This window comes from Molothrus aeneus, chromosome 15, assembly GCF_037042795.1.
Source record: "Molothrus aeneus isolate 106 chromosome 15, BPBGC_Maene_1.0, whole genome shotgun sequence".
Classification (NCBI taxonomy): domain Eukaryota; kingdom Metazoa; phylum Chordata; class Aves; order Passeriformes; family Icteridae; genus Molothrus; species Molothrus aeneus.
Window position 1 is genome coordinate 18,467,773 of NC_089660.1, and position 15,284 is coordinate 18,483,056.

At 43.1% G+C, this 15,284-nt stretch overlaps 1 protein-coding gene across 3 annotated transcripts in view; it reads right to left on the minus strand.

Annotated features, from left to right (window-relative positions):
• Nucleotides 1-15,284, minus strand: part of KCNIP1 (potassium voltage-gated channel interacting protein 1) — a 176,404-nt gene that overhangs the window by 80,706 nt on the left and 80,414 nt on the right. The window lies entirely within an intron of this gene.

The window sequence follows — 15,284 nt, forward strand, 5'->3', positions numbered from 1 at the left end:
TTTTAACCATTTGGGTACTTCTATCTTCAGCTAATGCTTTATGTTGCTGTCTCCCAGGACACTCTTGTCCAGCCACATTAAGCACTGATATGCTGTGAGTCTGAGGCTGTCTCTGTAACAAGAGGGGACTCTCCTGAGCTCCACAGTGGACCCTGTGTTGCTGTTCACAGCAGGATCAGTCCCACAGATTCTTTTGAAAGATTCTTTTGAAAGCTGTAAATGCTTTTCTTAATGACTTCACTAAAGCTTTGCTGTGTAGCAAGGTGTCCCTAAAGGCCTGAGTGAAGCTGTTTTCTGTATGAGTATTCCAATATACTAATATTTATTAATATTTTAGAAGTATTAATTCCTTAGCAATGTAATTAGCATCACTGACATCCACAGCTTTTCTCATCCAAAATAAATCTTATACTTCCCATTTTTGAACTTCACTTGAGCATCTCACAGCCCTTACTGAAATTCTCAGTGAGCCTAAACACTTCTGAGAGTAGGTTAAGAATTTACTGAAATATCAAATCCAATTGCCATGGAAATCAAACCACCTTTGGAACAGTCCAGACATAAGTTATTATAATTTAGAGCAATAAACAATGGTTGAGTACAGAAAGCAAAAGAAAGAAACACTACCTGATGGAAATGGACTGGGACAGAGGGTAAAAAGAAGAAAGGAATTTAATCTTATTTTTGGTCAGGTTTAAAATCTCTGCTCCTACAAAAAATGAAATTAGCTCAGTGATGCCAATAAGCATTGATATTTACTTTTATTTCTGTCTGGGAAAGGGGATTTCTCACAATTCACTTTTACCTCTTTTCTGGTTTGCTGCTGCTCTCAGCTGATCTACCGACATAACAAATTAATAAATACATTATTTCTTTTTCTTGTTAAAAGATCTATTTTGTAGAAAACAAAACTGTTCCAGAGAAATGGATTTTTTTTCTTTTTTTTTTAAAGAAAGCTGCATTCCAGAGCAGCCCAGCTCTTTGACATGCCAAGGCATCCTCCCTTCCTCGGAGGGATGAAGCACCTTTCCTATGAGGAAAGGCTGAGAGAATTAGGATTGTCCATCCTACAAAAGAGAAGGCTTCAGACACCTAGTTGTGCCTGAAGGGGAATTTACACAAAGGATGGGGCAAGACTATTTATGAGAGCCTGGAGTTAGAGGACAAAGGGGGAATTGGGTCAAATTGAGAGTAGATTTAGATTAGATATTAGGAAAAAAATCTTCCTTGGGAGGTGGGCAGCCCCTGGCACAGGGTGCCCAGAGCAGCTGTGGCTGCCCCTGGATCCCTGGCAGTGCCCAAGGCCAGGCTGGACACTGCGACTTGGAGCAGCCTGGGACAGTGGCAGGTGGCCCTGCCATGGCAAGGAGTCTGGAACTCCATGCCCTTTAATGTCCCCTTCCAACCCAAACCATTCTATAATTCTGTGACTCTCCCTGCTTGGATTCAAGAGGTAAAGTCCAAGTTTTGCCTTATCCCAAGTGGAGCAGAGACATGCCCTTGCTCTGCGCACCGCTCCAGTCAGGGGGCCTCTCCCACCCCTGGAAAGCAGAGAGGGTCTTCCACAGATTTTGCCTTCTCCTTATGACACTTCTGTTACTGAGTTATTGGTTGCTCTGCACCCTAATTCCTGGAGGCTACATGAGGTTTCCTCTTTTTTTTCAGGCAAAAAAGAACAATTTTTTAAACCTAGAGCACTTCCCAGCTGTTCTCTGAACAGCTTAGTCCACCAGTAACAGTGTCTTTGGGGAGAGACAGAGGGAGAGAGAGAGAAAAGAGAACCTACTCCAATAAACTCCAATCAAAATTAATTTAGCTTGGCCAAGCCGACAGAACAAAGCTGCAGGCTGTGTGTTTCCTGCTCGTAACCTTCTCACAGCAATAGATCATATTTTATAACTCTCAATATAATTTTCAGTTGTTCTTTTTTTGAGCCTAAGCAATACACCGTGCAGGAAACTAATCCTGTCAACAAAGAAATGCAGGAGTGTTCTAGGAGGAGAGTATCCACCTACCACTATCCAATTCAGCCATGCACATGCAGAGCAGTAGGGGTACTGCTGCCTGTATTCCTCCTCTCTATACAAGGAGGAAGGTTGGGAGCTCAGCATACTCTGGCTCTGGATAAAGTTTGAACTGCTGCAGAACTGGGCATCAAGATGCTTCTGGCAGGTAATGTGTTGGGCAGAACTCTGGGGACCACACAGATAAATGGCTCATGCCAGGGCCATCACCTCACTTGTGAGCAACACCTCCCTTCTGCTCCCAGAAAACAAGGAGAGATCTCAAAGTGAATTCACACATGCATCAGAAAGTAGGTGTCTTTGTTTGGAAAGACAGGTGTCTGCTAAGGAAGGCAGGAACCTCCCCTGAAATGGAAAATGTAAACCAACCCCCCCCCCCATCCCCCACGTTCCAAATTGCTATAAATTTTAAATTAAGGGGCTCTCAGGCAAAAAATATGGAAGCAGGAATAAAAGTTCTTTATTAGGGAAGAAAATAAAAAGATAAAATAAACAATGCAGTAAACCAAAACAACATTGACAGAGTCAGAACATGACCTGACACCTTGTTGGTCAGGGTACTGGTAGCAGTCTGTCACTATAGGACATGAAATAAAACTACACAGACATTGGAATCTCCAAGGTAAAAAGAAGGCAGTTTAATTTCTGACCCAAACATTTATAGATTTTCAAAAGTGACAGTGGATTGGAGGATGACAGTGCCACCTCTCCAATGACACTGGACAAACGAACAGTTCATCAAATTTCTCCTCCTCCAGAAAAGAATGTAAACCAATAATTATTTAGAGAAAAGCACATGAGAAAGTTTGTTACAAGAATGTAAACATCAGAAGGCTTAGAAGAACTTAGTAGAACAGGGTGACAGCAGTCCAATTAGAAATGTGGCTGCAGTCCTCCTGGAGTGTCAGGTGTGGTTCTCTTGGAGCAAGGATCCTGTAGAAAGGTGTAGTCTTCCTCTGAAGATCCAGTGGAAGAAGCAGCTGCTCCTCTGGGAAACCCAGTGGAGAAGCCATGCTGGTGTTCCAGAATCTCCAGATTATATCCAGTTAGGAATACTTGGCTCCTCCCTCTGGGCTCACATCTCCCAGTGGGATGCTGTAGCTCCTATCAGTTATGCAGTGACATTCAATAGCTGTTATCAGCAGATGCCCCCCCGGAGGGAGGAGTGGTTCTGAGAGAGATAAGGAAAACTGCCCACTGAACAGAAGACAACTGCCATACAGATGGCAAATAGAATACAATTTGCTTGTCAATCCAGGACAAGGAATCATGATAGCAACAGGAAAAGCACCAAGCAGTATCTATTTGCTAGTTAAATTTTCCTGTACAGCTACCCTTAAGACTGCATCTAAGATTTGGCCCCACAGTGTCCGTTCACAGTGCAGATTAATTGTTCCTCTCATTCCTATCTGTCATTTTGCCCCTACACAAACCTCATGGGTTTTTATCTTTTTCTTTAAACCTTGGAAACTGGACCAAGCCCAAAGAGGAGAAGATGACCCATTGGGTACCACAGCAGCACTCTGACAAGGGCAGCAACTGACAGCAAAGCCTCTGAGATTGCTCTGCTCTGATCAAGCCAAACCATTCCTAAGGATAGAATTACCTTCAACAACAACTGGAAAAAAGAAGATCACTGCAGACACCCCCAGCATTCACAGGGATCCACCAGGGATGGAAGCAGCACAGCCAGATTGCAGACCTTCCCTCTGCTCCCTTCACTGCACATCTTTGGTGTGAAAGGACAATGCCAGCTGCCATGGGAGACTTTTTGAAAGTCAGGGTATTACACAACTGAACAGCTAAATCAGGATAGGGATTCCCAAGCTAGTCCATGTGCTTCTGGTCTTCAGTTCTTAGATTTCTTTGCCCCATCTAGACAGTAACCAGGCTCTCAGCTGAGTTTTGTTGCAGCAGACACCAGCTGATACATCATTTTATTAATAGCATGATTACAGTATAAATATTTTATTCCATGTTGTGTGTAGGAGGCTTCATTTATGCCTTGGGTTCTTCATGTGCACATCCTTTTTAAATACAGCTCTGTTAAGCCAAATGTGTCAGTTCCAGTTTTCTTTGAATATTTTCTTTAATGTTCTCAGTATTTTCTCAATTGCTGATAAAGAATTAATTCTGGGCCAAATTTATTCCGTGAATAAAATTCACACAAAACAATATAATTCTTCTCTAATGGGGTCATACAAAATGATGCAGTAAGAATTTAATTAAAAATTAAATTCTAAACCCTGATGAAATCTTACATGGTGCAGAGTTCTGAGGCAGATACTGGGGCAGATACTCACTATTTATGGACAGCATTTTCAAAAGCATTCCCTTTTAACTTCTCTTCTAAATCATCGTCATCTTTTCTGCACCCAGTGGAAGGATCGTATGAACTGAATACCAGTTTCAGTTTCAGTGGATCTATAGGAAGTTATTTTTTGTATGTTTTTTATATTGCAGCTTCTTTCCATAATGCTGCTTATAACTTTGGGTACTTTAGATGTGTATTTTAAAGGCTTTATTTTTATTTGGCAGTATTCATACTTACATCTAAAAACCTTTGAGAGAGGCATTTATACATTTCAAACAGAAATGCTGAAATACAAGTCTGCTTTTCATGGCAATGAGATGTGATGGATGGTATTTTCACATTCAACCCCTCTGTCACTAGTAGCTCCAGAGCTCCTTAAAATACACCATGCAACCTTGTTACACTACAGCATATTTATTACAGTGCAGTGTGCCTGGTTCAAAATGATGCTTACTGCCCTTGGAGGCAATGAATAAATTGTTCAAGGAGTGTGGAAATTGGTCTTTGTGCAAAACTCTTCAAGCCAAGGCTGATGAGGGATCTAAGGAATGTGGAGGGGGAACACAGCCAGGTACCTAAGGCATGAGCTCAGTACATGACATTTAAAAAGGCACAGAAGTATCACATGTCATGACAGAGTCAATGGTACACAGATGTATTAGAGGCTGGTAACTGTTGGAGAGGAAAAGAATCTGCTCAACCATTATTTGGAAACCAAACTGATTTCAAAAGCCAAAAATGGAATCAAAAGGCTTCAAAGGAACAACCCTAAAGTGTAAAACTTCTGTGGTGAATGTCGTGATCTGAAGCAAATGCTGGATGTAAGCTGAGTTCTAAAACTAGTAACCAGAAAGTGTTCAAAAGTGGATGTAAATGTATATTGACATTGTTATGTCTAGGATGTCCAAACAGACAGGTGAGCATGACCAAAGCCATTGCTATCTTTCAGGAGAAAAAAGTAACAGACAGACATGCAGCACATGTGAATCCAGTTACACGTTTTGCTGACCTCAACTATCAGCTTCACTCACTTTAGAAGGGAGGCACTCACTAACCTGGGAAATGGTCCCTTGATATGCCATGCTCAAAAGGGTAGTGGTCATACAGCTGTAAAGAACATGTGAATTCTTAGTTGATGAAAACCATCCTAACATCAGTGAACAGAAGGGGAAATAGAAGAGAAAAGGGAAAGGATAAAGGAGAAAATGGGAAAGAAAAAAGGAAATGGGAAAAGCCAAGCATAAGAAGTTTCTCAGCATTCATATAACATTTCACTGGCAGATCTGAATACTAATCGAAACAAAACCAAATGCACAAAATCCAGAGTAGTGCAGAACTAATCAATATTATGAGGATGGGCAGTAGCTTTTGCTGTGTCTAACTGAAATATGAAAAAAAATTGTATTTGGATAGTAAGAGTTTTAAAACTCCCAAGTGACTGCAACATAACATGCCTTGTTATGTTGCAGTATACAGTATACATTTTCTGTATACTGATCTTCAATATCTGCAATTTGCATTATAATAGCACTGATCTGAAGAGATACCACAACATGGGTGTACAGAAATATTGCTTACAGAAAGATTTTTGTTACTGGTACATACAGAGGAATCATAGATGAGGACAAGAGAATCCTTCATAGTATGGATTTCTAAAGAAGCCACAGTTTGATTTACAGAGATAACACTAGGATTTGACAGGATGTGAATGTAATTGTTCCTGGAGATAATGGGAGAAGAAAAAAGAGAAAGAAAATTTCAAAGGAAATAATTTTCAACTCTGATACAATAAACATGCCACTGTCTGAATGGAGCCCACTCATTCCAGTGCTTGGAGCTTGCAAGGGAAGCCCTCTTGCTGCTAGCAGCAGTGCCACAGAGCATGGGTTAGGTGGGAAGCACAGCATGCCAGTCCAGCATTTTACTGACTTCTAGCAAGGTCCTGCTGTCAGTTGATTAATAAAAGATAACCAGCTCTGAATGATCCACAAAGTAAGGTTTTCAGAGTATGACCTGTTAACTTGGCCCTATTCAAGTGAAGGTACTATAAGTTTTATATCTGAAAATTATTATAACCCATCTAAATGATCAATGAAAAAATAGTATAAAAAGTCTTATTACCCTCCAAAATGTCAGTAACATGAATATTTCATATTGTCCCCACTCAGTTCTAGTTAAAGGACACACCAGAGAAACAGCAGCCTGCATAATAGTTCCCAGTGCACATATTTGTTCTGTAACATTCACAGCTGACATGAAGATCTCATTGTGTCTCACAACCATGCAATCTACAATTACAGTATCCATTCCATTTTCATTTTGATCTACACAGAGCATTAGACCTCAAAAAAAAAAAATTCTCTGAGTTTGTCAACAGGCTGGGACAGCTTGAAGAAGGATTACTTTGTTCACATACATTCCCAAACAGCACAGTTCAAACAGACCAATCCAGACTTACATGCGAGAAAACAACATGCAAATCTGGGGTTACAACTTCAACCTTAATAAAACTCTCTCACTGAGGCATGCAAATAAATAATGGTTCCCTGAAAAATGTTACAGTACTTAGAATTAAAATAACTATTTATAGCATGATGAATAATTTATTTAACTGTACTTTTCTCCTAGTCCTTAAATAATTGAAAGACGTTTATTTTAACCTGATAATTTAATTTAAAAAGGTTGCACTGACAAAGGGAAAAACATAAAATCTGTTGTCTTTCTCATTACAAAGTACTGTTTTGTCTGTTCATTGAGTCTTGCCCTCCAAGCCCAGCATTCCCTTCCACAGCTACTTTACAATGCAACAGATTTCAGCATTGTTTAAAACAGCATGACTGAGAGCAAGGCTGAGCAGACTGGAAAAGATGGGGTTTGCACACTTTTCATTGACCTTTTAAATAGAAGAAAGGTCAAAATCCAACATCCACATGGTGAACTCTGCTCCTACTATGGAAGCAAGTACCTGGATCCCAACTATCAGTTGGAGTTAGGTGAGCTTTTATAATGAAGTCCTCACATCAGTCTCCCAGCAGGTTTTTTTTTACAGAATGACATTTGGGTGAAAAATATTTGAATGAATTTTTTTTTCCATTTGCCAAAAGACAGTAAATTTATTAATGGTGGTTTAATAATCATCACAAGAAGAGGCTCTCCATGCTGGGTGGCAGGCTGCAATTCCAACTGAAATATTCCTCCTCTGGGAAATACCCGGGTTTCCCAGATTTCTAACCCCAGTGGCTGCCCGATGCACTGAGGTGAATTAGATGCCACAGCACAGAACGATTCTGCGTCAATTCCCTGGGTGGGAATGTGACAAATGGTCCCACACACAGCCTCTCCTCTCTCCAGGGGACAGTCCCACACTCGGAGTGACAGTCCCACTCCAGGCTCTCCCCTCTCTACTCTACAGGCGACACAATAAAGGCAGCAACTTGATGCCGTTGTTCGTGCCCGTATTATCTACCTTCAGCCTAAAAGGCTCTTATCCCCACCTAGTGGCACTGGTGCTTTGTCAGGTGGCAAAAGCAGAGCGCCGCAGCCAGGCTGCGCTGCGCTGTCTCCCACCTCCGTTTCCATGCGCTGTGCCAGCAGCAGGCCGGCGGTGTCCAGCGCTGCCGGGCAGTGCAGATCCAGCGGGAACACCGCACATTCCCGGGGTGCCGGGGAAAGGACGAGCTCGGCGCGCTCTGCAGCTCTCACCGCTCCACCCGCACCGGCCCGGGCTGCTGGGGCTCCCAGCCCGTGCCCTGGGGATGGATTAATGCCGGGAGCCGGTGGGATCCTGCTGCCACCTGCTGTCACCGTGTCACACACACACGAGCGCCACACGCTGTGCCCTGGCAGCCCACAACTGCAGGGAAAGAGAATTACGTGAAGAAAGAAAAGAATGGCGATCACTGTACGAGTTTAGGTTAGATTATGAGGAATTCTCCTCCTTTCCTGCTGCATAAATAAACCCAATTTGTGCTTTACTGAGTTTTCACATTAACATTCAAAATTTCAAAGGGACTTTTTGGGCAACCCTACATTAACATTATTTTGCTGCACAAATAAACTTGTGTCTTTTTAAGCGCAGACTTTGAAAAACCTTGCCTTTCTTCCTACAGAAACTTGTACTTGTGGCCCAACCCTCAACACTCATACACCAGTATGCCTCACTGGCTGCCAACAGAGAGAAGTGAGATGGGCTGAGCATAGTCACAACAGGCAGAAGCCAGAGAATGGGATAGGGAAACCAGAGCCAAAGAATCAGCAGGAAGGGCATCCAAGGACTCTCTCTTTTAGCTGTTGTTTTATTCCTTTTCCTAGTCCCTAGCCAATGTAAAGCCAGATAACAGCAGGAAAGAGCTAAAAGTTGGAGTTTGGCCCTCACACAGCTCTGCCACCTAGCAGGAGCAGCCAACGCTGGCTGGCCTGTGGCTCAGAGAGATGCCAGCCAAGAGCATCCTTTAAGGCTTGTTTGACACCATAGCCTTGCCAGGCTTAAAGTCTAAGCATTTGAAACTTTCATTTAAATGAAGTTAATGCACGTCAAAACCTGCAAATATAGGCATAAGCATTCTATCTTATTTGCAGTACTGAATTTCTGCCCTTAAAAGTAACAATGGGCTGCTGAGAGATGATAAGAATCATCTCTCACAGTGCCTGCCACAGCCACAGGACTGCACCAGGAAGAAATGGCTTTATGGAAAAGCACATCTGAGATTCTGTCATGGGAAACCTGGTCTGACTGTGTGTGAGGGGTGTGTAGGAGCAAGGCACCCGTGGGCTCACTGGAGCCACTGTTGTGAAAGGGCCTCAGTACCAGCAGTAAAAGTCTTGGCATTGGAAGTGCGACAGCCAGAGAGTCTCATTATTCAGACTGAGAAATTTCCTTAACAGGCTTTTGTTCCCCCAGTGTACACAGCTCACTCGTCCTCTCCTTGTCCAGCTCTAAAAGATCCTCACAAAGAGGAAAAATTGGAAAAATATACCACTAGAATAGGTTTTATGGCTCCTATCCAAGCTGATGGGACTCTGCTGCTCTAGATTGTCAGGTCAACATCAGAGTGTTTTACACTCCAACCAAGGTTTCCCTACACCTGTCTTATTCCAGGTGGTGAAAAGAACAGAGACTGACTTCCTTCCTTCTCTAGGGCTAGAAAGACAGCTGGTAGTGGTGCCTTGTTTCTTTTTGTGTCCCACAGCATGCCCAGCCAGGGTGGGACACAAGGCCTTGCAACCAGAAGACAGATTCCCTGACAGCTGTTCTTTGGGTGCTTATTTCCCTATACTTCTGCCATAAAGTACCTCAGGCTCCCTTGGGTTTCACCTGCAGTTCTATCCATTTATTTCCCCAGAGAAGGAGGGTGTTACAGTGATCAGTAATTTCCAGGCAAATGTCCTTTCTTTTGCAGGGTCTCTGCAGATTCCTCCTGTTGTAATGATATTAGGAAGCATCCCAGACACCCCCTGGTTCCCAGCAATATTAGAAGTGCTCCTCCTCTACCAGAGATACAAACCAGCCCTGCTGCAAGAAAGATCACTGCATGTGATCAAGAATGGGTGAGCACTCTTCAGCTAAATTGAGGTCTCCGTGGCTCATGCGGGAGCAAGGAGTGAAGTGGTTTTGTCTGAGTTCATTGACCCTAAGGACTGGCTGGGCTGCGTACAGGCTCTTGGAGTTATCATCTCTAAAGAGCTACTTCCCTTGGAGAAGGGGAGAACCCTGTGCAGAAAATCTTCTCCCTTTCAGAAAGAAAAACATTAGTAGTACACTAAAAGCATATTTTTCTTTATGGATCGAATACATTATCTGAATCTGCTGGACTGAATCATGGATTGCTAAGTGTTCTTGGCATTCCCATCTGTGGGTATAGCTCCATGCTTGAATTGCAGTGTTTTGCACTGTCAAGTATGGCTGTGGGGGCTGGACTGGGGCATTAGTCACAGTAGGAAAATAGCACTCTAAGATGTGATCATGTCTTGCCCATTTTGTGGAACATGCATTGAGCTACATTGCTACTTTTCAGTGGAAGGCCTCCAAACCAAGCTGCCTTACACTATGCAGAGCCTTTTGCATAACTCCAATCAAATTTGAAATGCAAATACCTTAAATAGGATTTATATAAAATAGTAGCATAGGTATTTGCAAATTGAATATCTCTGAAACAGGAAGTGCTAAATATAGAGATCTGGAAACAGCTTTTAAACTTAAAATCCTCTTTCGGGTGCTAGGCATAGATTAATACCCCTCCATATCAGTAACGCATTTTATGCAAAACCAGTGATTTGATAACACTCATTAAGAAGAACTGTCATTTCACATTAAGACTGAGGTAGTCAAAACAACCATTATGTTCACTTCTCCTAAATTATTCTGCAAGATCTGTGGGAGCAGGGCTAGGCCTATGCTGATTCTGGATCAATATTTATGTGATGAGAAAAGAACCTGTGACATCCGAGGGAAAAAACAAGATGACCCATTTTTGAAGCATTAGAGACATGCTTGGCTAAAGCGAATGCAGTAGAATCATTCCCAGTGGCAGTCAATGAAATTCAGGGCTAGTGCTCCCTACTTTGAGCAGGCTAGTGCACAGAAGCACATGTAGAAATCTTCTCAAAACCAGTTTAAACCTAGTTTAAAGCCCTTTCACTCATGGCAAGTCCTAGACCAAAGATATTTATTCGCTTCTTTGTCAGAGAGACCCCATCTGCCCTGAGCAGATCAGGCTTGGCAGAGTGAGTCCCATGGTCTGAGTACCAACCCTGACTATGACACGATTGCTCTAACCATTTGTTGACCTACCAGATTTGTCTGGCCATTTCACATTAGCTGTAGTCATGCAGAGATGATACTCATTTATGACTGTATTTCACACAGACATTGATCAGCTGAGATGGATAAAAACCTTCCATTACAGCTGATGCAGAAGGGAAACACCTGTCAGCATGACTTTATGAAAGGCAGGTCCTGCTAGACCAAACTTATCTCCTCCTGTGACATGGGGACCCACTCAGTGAATGAGGAAACTGCTGAGGATATTGTCTGTCTGGACTCACTCGGTCTCCTGTCCCAACTAACAAGTGACTGGACAAGAGGAAATGGCCTCAAGTTGTACCAGAGAAGGCTTAGATTGGGAAAAATTTCTCCACTGAAAGGATAGTCAGGCATTAGAACCAGCTGAGCAGGGCAGGGGCGGAGTCACAATTCCTGGAGGGAATTAAAAGAGGCGTGAATGTGGCACTTGGGGACTGGGTTCACTAATTGCCTTGGCAGTCCTGGCAGAATGGCTGGACTTGATGATCTTAAAGTTCTTTTACAATCTAAATGACTTTATGATTCTATCTAACCACACAGGATGAATCCTACCTGGGGTTTTCCAAAGCACTCTATGTAATGACAGTGAGTCTGTGATCCTCCTTTGTGAACTGCCCTGTGGACAGCCAGACTGGAATGAGGAGTGTTGCCAAAATAATTCTGTAATGCTGTGAATGATTCTACAAGCTACACACATACTGAGCTAAGTTAATTTGTGCTGTACCTGACCTATAGTTTAGGAATTATGATTACTGGACTGGGAATAGCTTTTTATTAGATCTATAAAATGCTGTTTCTTAAACAGTGCAGTGAATTCCTCTGACTTGAGTTTTCTTTCCTCTAAAAGGTTTTCTTTCTAACTGGAGTTATTGATCACTTTGACTTTAGACAGGAAATCATCACTGTGGTAACAATCACTGAAATGGTCTTCAGTCCCAAGACATTATTCCCTGACATGTCACTGATTTCAATTTTTTGAACAGAGAATGTTGTTAAATTATTGTCTGCACTTCAAGATGCAATGTATTTTACATTTGTCATTTTGATCTTGTTATATATGAGTAATGCAATGGTTGACTCTCACAATTAAAGGGCAAATATTATGTATATGTTAAGAGAAGTTTTGTAGATGAATAGTTATGTTTCTCCTCCCCTTGCATTGTTATCGTGGGAGGGCCTGGGTGGTGGGGGCATTTGGGAGGGTCAGCTCGTTACAATGGCAACACCTGACCTCCAAGCAAGGTGTAAGAAAGTGATCACCACCACTGCACAGCAAAGAAGGAATCAATTGACATGACTTTGGGAGGGGCTAAAGGGTTGAGGCGAAGAACATCCATTGTGTGGATGAGCACATGGTGATAGAATCCTTTGCTCCTGGCATGCTGTATTATTTTCTGTATTCAGTCTTCTGTTGTATTTTTTGATAAGGTTTTAATAAACCTTCTCATTTTTTTGAAAGTGAGTATAATTTTTCACAAATGGGGGCTCTTTCCAGGAAATACACCTCGCCCCACTGACCCTAGGAGTTTTTGAAAGAGCTGCACCCCACCACAAGTTTGGCGGAGTCTATCTGTACCTCCCAGGTCCACCAGTGGTCACAGGTTGCAACCCAAAGACACCAGGAGACTAAATAAAGAAAAAAGGGGAAGGGGAGGTGAGTACCATCCTCATAACTATTTTTGGCCAGATTGTAATTCCGTAATTCCGATGTATGAAAGTTAGTTTCAAACATGTATACACGGGACCGGTCTTGATCTGTTGGAGCTTCAGGATATTGGATGGAAAAAACAGCAGGACTCATGGGGGGAAGAAAACATGGACCCTGTGGACAAGGACCCTGTGGCCAGCGGGACTCATGAGATTGAAGAATTTGTGGAGACTTGGGAGCGGGGCAGCTGCCAAAGGGTCACCCATCAGGGAAGACCATGCTCGTGTCGGGGCAGGGAGCCACAGCGGGTTTCCCAGCCTGTTGGGAAGGATAAAAGTCTGACAAGAAAGTTTAACAGATATGTGTGCTTGGCAGAAAGCTCTCAGAAGGTAGAACAACAAAACAGAGATGTAAGCAAGTTTTGATATAGAAGAATAATAGATGTGTAAATTGAGGTTTGCTGAGCCAGTCTTACTGGACAACTAAGAAAGCCAAGGTTATGTCAACTTGGAAAGAGATTTTATGACTTAGAGCAAAGGATAAGCTGACCACAAACAAAAAGATTTTTTTACCAAGCAGAAAGATATCACAGGCAAACAAGACATGTCAATATGGCAAGTAGAAAAAAAGGTTTAAGAATTTTCCACTGCAAGAAAACTGAAAAACAATTTTAAGCTTAAACTGTAACATACTAACTCATGTGATTGGATAGTGAAGCGATACGCGGAATAAATGAACTCCGCAACTAGATATAGTTATGAAGTGGGTATGTATATCAGCGCCTGGCACAAGTGAGATAGCTCTCGTGAGAACTTGTGCCCCGAGCCTCAGTCTGACCCACATCTTTATTCACAAAGATGTCCCATATGCAATACATTGCACAACTTTGCCATGCATATTCAACCCTTGGCCCCGCCTGTTCTCGCCTCGATGGTAATCAGATCCACGCCCTTCTGGGCATGCTTTGCTTGCTGTGGTGGTCACATGGGGGTCTCTGGTGGTCTCTGAGGCTGAAGATTTTGGTCTTCCTCATGACTGAACTTTTGAACTTTTCTCCTTTGCACATGCGCTATTGGTCCCTTGGTGCTTATCTGAGTTCGTCTGTTGGCCTTGATTAGCTTGGAGACGGAGGAGTCCCTTTATCTGGGTTCTTTGCATCTCTTGGTCTTCTCTGGTATTGTTCTTTATGCAAGAAGCTTCAGAAATTTGCATTTTCCTATGCCCTTTGTACCATGGCAGAGGTTTCTTAAGTAGAAAGGTTAAAATTCAACACATTGTTCTACAGGCTAAACTTTAAATGCTTAAATCGTATTGCTAATTCAAATGAACTCCAAAAATCTCTATTTCAATAGTATAAACCATAATATGGTAATGATGGTAGTTTTGACAGGCTGTAGGTAATGGTAAAGGTATCAATTGGTTGATTATGTATTGAGATGCACAGCAAAGAAAAATATATAATGCATTGTAACCAAAATTAAAGGGTCGTCAGGCTTGTCTGCAGCTGGAGCTGACAGCTGTACACGTGCCTCTGTCACCCACGACCCTGGACTGCTGTACCATCTAGGATACAATACACTGCATTTTGAAGAGCTGCCTGAAGTCCTGCATCTCTCATCTCAGGCTCTCACTCCAGCCCACCCGCACAAAGTGAGTGCAGCAGCCGCCAAAGGGTTTACACTGGGGTCGCCCATCAGGGAGATGGCGCTCGGGGTGGAGCTGCCGCCGAGTGGAGCCAGGCATGGCGGGGCCGCAGCAGAAGCCAGATCAGGCCAGCGTAGGGGCCACAGCCCAGCGGAGCTAGGCTGGATAGGGAGCAGAGTGCAACCGTGGGACCAGAGCATTGAACCAAGGAGAAGAGGAACGGTAGGGACCAACCCGGTGATATGGAAGCCCCTGGATCATAGGTGGTTTTTTTACTTTTCAGAAGAGAGGTAAAGTTTTTTTCTCTATTCCCTTTCCTTCTCTTTCCTCCTTTCCTTGTTTCTTTTTTTTCCCCCCTCCTTTCCTTTTCCCTTCTTAGGAAGGTGGGCCTTGCTGGGAGGGCCTGTGGTTGCCTGTCCAGATGGGATTGGAAACAAGTAGGGAATCCCCCGAGGAGGAAGGAGGAAGCGAGGAGGTACCAACAGGGATACCCCCATAGAGCCCACTAGCAAGGAAACTAGCCTAGTAGAAATATGGCCCCAATACCAGAGATAAGGACGAGCTCAGAATGATTCAGTACTGCATAGTAGAATGGACCAGAAGGGAAATAAGGAGCGATCATTTACACTGGCTGAGATATGGATCAGATGAAGGGTGAATATGTTGGGCATTAAACATCCACGTACGAACTAAGAAACCATTCAATCAGGAAGAGAGTGAATATGCTGCCTGCTGGGAGGGGGAGACTTCACCCTTGAAGGTGAGCATGTTTAAGGTATCAGAAAATAAAGAAGGGGACCTGTTAGAACACTTGCCCCCTTAAACTTGCCCCCTGCACCTCCAGTAGCCCCA